Consider the following 6,913-nt stretch of genomic DNA (forward strand, 5'->3'; position numbering starts at 1 on the left):
CATTTCATAACTGGTCCAAGAACTTTTGAAATACGTATGCATCTATTCTCCCTCACTACACATTTAAGATTTATAAATCTTCCAAACCCTAAAAAAAAATCTCTCTCTCTCTCCCTTTCCCCTCACTACCGCCTCTCTCCCTTCCTTTCTCTATCATGACCTCTCTTCTCCTTCCCCTCACATACCCCCCTCCCTCCCTTATCTATCTACACCACCCACCCCGCCGTCAACACCACCACCACCACTATTACTACCATCTCCATCTCCAAAACCAAAAAAAAAAAAAAAAACCATTGTAATTAAGTTATTAAACCCTAATTAGCGAGTGTTTAATGAAGAATTTTTGGTAGTATAAGAGTGTTAATGTTATGAGAGAAAAGAAGGAATATTATGCGAAGAACGATATGGCGGCATTGGCAGGTTTCGATTTTGAGGTTTTAGAAGCGAAGTAAAGGTGAAAGGAAGATAATGGCCTTTCCTTAAATAGATAGACGTCACCTGAAGGAAAATATCTTTCCTTATAGTGTATTTTTTTGTATTCGCTTTGTATTTCAAAGGAGAAAATGTATATTCGTCATTTTTTTAGTGTATTTCAATGTACTGTTTCAGTATATTTCTGTATATTTCAGTGTACTGTTTCAGTATATTTCGCTATATTTCAATGTATTTCTAATTTACGAAACAGTTTCTGATACATTTCATTGTATTCCATTGTATATACGCATACTACAATTTTATATTTCTTAAACAATCCAACCATATTTCATTGTATTCCGGTGTATATTTTTTTACGTATTTGGAAGTATTCTAAAAGTTTGGAATGGAGTAATTTGGAGAGAGAAACGTGTGTTGTATGGAACTTGGTAGATTATGCATGATATATGGTTGATTTAATTTGACTTACCATTTAAAATGAAAGAAGAGTATATGTTCCATAAATACAACTTATTTTTATTCTGCCAAATTTTATATTTTCGTGTATTTCAAAAACGCGAAATACAACCGAATACAACAAAAACCTCATGAGGTTTGCGTGAATCATGGAACCATTAATACAAATTACCATATAATTTGAAAAAGATTTTTATTGCCATAAATATAGCCTTTTTTTTACTCAGCAGTCGCGTTGTATTTTTGTATTTCAGTATTTCAAAACGAGATACAAGCAAATACAACCAACATTACGAATTGTAAATATTCAACTTATAGCTATAACTTGTTAGAAGCTATTAAAAGGTAGTTATTTGTGTAAGTTTTACAACTAAATATGCCTCTCTTGTTTAGTTATGAGACCCGTAAATTATTATATACTTAAAGATAAAAAATATATATATAGTAATGCTTATTTCATATTACTCCCTCTGTCTTAGTGTACGTGGCACACTTTACTTTTTTATTTGTACCTAAAAGAATGTCACATTTCTCTATTTAAAAATAAATTAACTTTAAATCCTCCTTTTTACTCTTATTGAGATGATTGACAGCCACACAAATATCTAAAACTTGTTTTGGACACAAATTTTAAAAGTCTTCCTTTCTTTTTTAAACTTTGTATCTAGTCAAATGGTACCACAAAAACTGCGACTAAGGAAATAATATATTTATTGCCGAAGAGTTTTGCAATGTATCACTATATAATTATTGGCTCTATCTGCTACAAGAATTTGATATTCTCAAATAACTATTTTTTTAAAGGAAATCTAATGAATTATTCTGTAAATAAACGTTCTAGATTCAATATATTGTAGCAATATCAGAGGTGATCCTTGAGTTTTGTTGTTTTCGGTTTCACATAGCATTAAAAACATCAATTAGGTTTGATAATTCAAATTTCAGATGTACGGATCTGAAGTTTAGGATTGATTCAAACTTCAGACACAAATTTTTAAAATTTTAGAATTGCTAGACCAAATTTCAGATAAAAATATGTGGAGTTTGTTTGGTTCTAAATTGTCTAAAGCTTCGCTTTGGCAAGTCTAGTTTCATAAATGTCTAAAGTTTGAACTTCGAGCATACATGTTTAGAAATTTGGGCTTTGGCATTACAGACTTATATTTAAAGTTTTTAAAATTTCAGACTCGTGCGTCTGAAATTAATCTTAAAGCGGCTGAACTTTCACAAATAAATAAACTTCAATATTGCCTTAAATAGGGATGTGAAATTGGCTATCTCTGCACTTCCCCTAAAAGATCAAAACAATTTTAACTTCAAATGACCAATATTTTTAAGCACAACTCATAAAATCTTGTGAACAATGTTGTGCTCGTATGAAGAAAACATATTTTCTAATAATTTCAAGAAATAAGTCCTTTACGGAGATGGTCGGTTGCCAGAAAATATTTCTCAAAGAAGATAATGTTCATCAGATAGGGGAGAAACATTTCTGTCATTTTTCTTCACACCTATTTCAAAATAAACTAATTTTATAAGCTTGACTGAACAGGTGACAAATATACTTGGATTATCTTCATCATTTACTTCCCTATTTTTTGGTGGTCAATCTTGGGCTAAATGCATGAGATGCATGATGAATTGTGGGTAATAACGTTCAATCTGGAACAATGATCGTTGATTTTGAAAAATACATGGATGAGACGTAACTTATAGCCTGTTTGGCCAAGCTTATTTTTCTCCAAAAAGTGCTTATTTTAAAAAAAATGAGGTGTTCGGCCAAGCTTTTGGGAGGAAATAAGTTTTTTGGGAGTAGCGGAAGCAGTTTTTCATAAGCTAAAAAAAGTAGCTTTTCTCAGAATTCACTTTTGAGAAAAATAAGCTTAAAAGCACTTTTTAAAAGCTTATTCGCCATACGTTAATCTTCTTTCAGGAAGTGTTTGTTTTTTAAATTAATTGTTAAACATAACGCCTTCTTTTCAAAATCTTTTTAAAAAATTTGTTGTTAAATATAAGTGATTTTAGAAAGCATGCAAATGTCCAATTAGAGAACTATGTCGATGTCACTTTTCCTTTCATTCTTTTGTTTTATCATTACATAGGTAGATTGGAGAAAATAAAGGGAAAGTAATAGTGAGAATTTGAATTCACCTATTTTTTTGAAAGATGGGGCTCCTCTCCATTTTCACTCTCTCTATTTTCACTAAGTTCCTACTTAGATGAGAGACATATGTCATAGTTAAGAATTAAAGGTTAGGATTTAATTGCCCAAAGCAAAATCTTAATCATGGTTAGAATAACAAATATTTCCTTTATTTACTCTAAAAAATATTGGCAATCTCACAATTCTAGCTAAAACATTAACTCATTCATAAATATATTTAATTTTTCTCACTTTTCCTACTTTATTACGGTTCCTTTCCTGGTTCTTGCTAATCCATTGTCAATTTTTCAAAAATCATATACTACTCGGTTTTTGAGTGTTTCTTAGAGTAGCAATTATAAGCAGTAAACCGCATACAATATGTTTATGAAATTCCAATAACTTTTTGAAGTGGGAAACTGCTACGAATTTATTCATTAAAACAGTTGAGGGTGTTCATTTTTCCTGTGAATCGAATTATTGAAGTTCTCACTCAAACGCCAAAAAAAAAAAAAAAAAGTAAGAAAAATACGTAGAAACAAGAAGATTAATGATCATTGCAGAAATCATTAGAACAAAGGTTCTTGTCGACATCTTAATTATGTTCAACGTAGATCGTGATTCAGGGTATACAAATAAGGAGATAAATTGAATAAGGATAATACTCATCCGAAACTTTTGCTAGAATGGTGGGATTTCCAAATCTTTTGAGAGTAAATATACGCAAATTCTAAATATTCTAACCATGGTTAAGACTCGACATTAGTTAATTAAATCTAAGCCCTTGATATTAAAATAGGACACCTTCGATAAATCAAAGAAGCTTTTGGAAATGGAGATAATGAGAAATGGAGAGGAGCCGAATCCTTGTTCGAAGGACTAACGCTGATATGATTGGACTATAATGTTTTTGTGGTACGTAGATGAGACTCGGCAAGGGCATGCATGTCGGCATAAATGGTAAAAGTTGCCGGCAAGTGACTTAAATGATCAGGATGACAGAAAATTGGCTTGTTAGTATGTATTAGTGGGTCAGTTAAGTCACTTCAGAACTCCCTTGCATACATTTTACGTGCCCAACATTGTACATCGATCATACGTTGATATTAATAATAGGGGTGTACATGGACCGGGTTGGTTCGGATTTTTTAAACACCAAATCAAACCAATTGCGTCGGGTTTTTAAATTTATACACCAAACCAAACTAATAAAATTTGAGTTTTTCAACCTCGGGTTTTCTCGGGTTATTCGGTTTTCTCGGGTTTTTTTTTTTCGGAATACTTCCTCGATACAAAAACGTATAACTTTACTTCAAATATTTCTTTAAAGTCATAGTAGACAACCATATAATTAAGGTGTTTTTAAGAAAAATAACACAAAATGGGAGAAGAGTAATAACATTGTATTAAAATATTTAACAAAAGCTAATAAAATCGGTTAAAATAAATATTGCTAATTAACAAGCCATAAAGAAAATGACCATAATCTAAAAATATTAAGTCATGCTAAAATAAGTACGACTAATAAGTATTAATTACGTGACAGAGAAAAAAAAAACTTAAGTTATGTATTTTCACTCTCTAAATCAATTATGCAAAACTAAAGAATAGATATCCAACATTATTGTCATTCCTAATGATAAATTGAATTTCTTTTGTTAGCATTAGTGTTGAGTTGTTTTGGTTTTGGTTTAGACTTTATTTGATTCTAACATCCATAGGATATAAAACTTATGACGTTGATTAAAATTTTCGACTTAAATAATATGATAATAGATTAAAAAAAACTCCGAAAAAAATTAAGAAATATTTATAAATTACATTACAAATAAATATTTTTATGTATAAAATATTTTAAAAATTGAATACGTATAATGTCGGGTTATTTGGTTCGGTTTGATCTTTTTTTAGTTAAAAATCCAAAATCCAAATCGATTATGGTCGGGTTTTTTTTTAATACCAAAGTCCAAACCAAACCACTAGTAGGGTTTTTTTCTCGGTTTGACTCGATTTATCAATTTGGTGCAGTTTATCGGTTTACTTTTCAGACACCCCTAATTAATAATGAGCTCAACCATGTGGACTGCCAGGTAAATGCTTATCCAATGAATAAATGAATGATATGTGTAGTACATGCACTTCTATCACTTAATCACAATTAATAAATATATAATTTTATTATATTAAATCACCTAATCATGTTGAGTTAATTTGGTGTGAATATCTGACGAAGATAAGAATTTACTGACCGACTCTTGTCCTATATGCTACAAATTCGCCATCAACTTCAATTAGCTATATACGTGTCTCATCACTCAATTCATTTCCATGAAGATGTCACCACAAATTTCGGTTTGTCCTCTTTGCACATACCCCACTGCCCACTTCCTTCTTCATTGTTCTTTCATTGTTCTTTGGCAACTATTTGTATTACATTTACCGTGCCCGTAAATTTATCAAGTGGTTAAGTTAATTACCATCATTTAAAAGCAAGATGTGAAGTTTGTAATAATAAAGATTTTTTTTTATCCTTAACCAGATGTTTCAAGTTCAAATGATGATAATAAAGTTTTCTTGATAGAAAGCCCAAAATCCTCAATGGTAGGTTTTTTATGGCTCAAATTTGGATTAATTCGATCCGCAAGTTCAGAACTAGAGACCTCTGATTAATAAGGGATAAATTATACCCCTATATATTCATCTCATCACAATTTTTAATGATATGTAAATTGGAGTTACTAGTTAGGTGATGCTATAAACTACAAATGGTGCAAAAGTTGCAGCCTAGTTAGGACATAAATGAGGGGAGGCAAACAAATTGGTTTTGTGGTCTTTGGGGATTATAGTGGATCAGATAAGAAGTCCTAGAACATGCATGCTACGTCCAGCACAACCTTTTGGTTTCACTTTCACGTCATATTCATATACTATATGTCGAAGTGGCTCCGTACATCGGGCATGAGACGGACCCCAACCATGTGACTTGCCCTTTGTTTGGCTATAGCTACGTTCCAACTTCCCATTAATTTGATCATTAATTTCATTTGATTTCTATTTGCCATTGTCTCGTAACATGACTCCATATAGATGTGACCTCAAATCCGCTTTTGTCCTCTCTACACGTAAAACACGTTCTCAAAAAAATAAAGTTATTAACGCATTGAATATTTATATCAAATTATATTTACTACGCTCTCCTGTCCAAAATAATTGAGGCTTTAAGCTTGAGCATATGAATTAAGGAATTCACTAATTCCCAAAAATTAGGTGGTGTTTTGACTAAGATACCCTACATAATGATTTTTTTCTTTTTAGGTTGACATAATTATTATAGGGATGTGAGAATGTGTCAAGGGAAAATTTAGGAAAGAGAACTAAATACTTTACCAACTTTTAGACGCTAAAACCTCAATTATTTTGGACCGGATGGAGTAATAAGTACTCTCTCCATCCCAATTTATACGAGGGTTGACCTATTTAAGAAGTCAAACATCTCTTTCTTCGACTCAATTTCAAATATAGATTCTTCGAGTATTTTATAATAAAATTGACATATTTGAAAACTACATAAAAGGCACTACAAGTCTGCATAATTAATAATTCACAATATATGAAAAGAGTTAGACAAAATCATAGCCAAAAAAAGAGCTGGCTGACTCCCCAAATAGATCAACCCTGATATAAATTGCGACAAATGGAGTACTTAATCAAATGTTAAATTTAAAATTATTAATCAATATTGTTTTATGAAAAAAAAATGTGTTTCCTCCATTCTAATTTAGTTGATACTATTTTCTTATTAGTCTCTTAACAAAAGAATGACACATTTATATATTTAAATAAACTTCCTACTTTATCCTTAATCTTTTATAAAAATCC

Source organism: Lycium ferocissimum, chromosome 11, assembly GCF_029784015.1.
Source record: "Lycium ferocissimum isolate CSIRO_LF1 chromosome 11, AGI_CSIRO_Lferr_CH_V1, whole genome shotgun sequence".
Classification (NCBI taxonomy): domain Eukaryota; kingdom Viridiplantae; phylum Streptophyta; class Magnoliopsida; order Solanales; family Solanaceae; genus Lycium; species Lycium ferocissimum.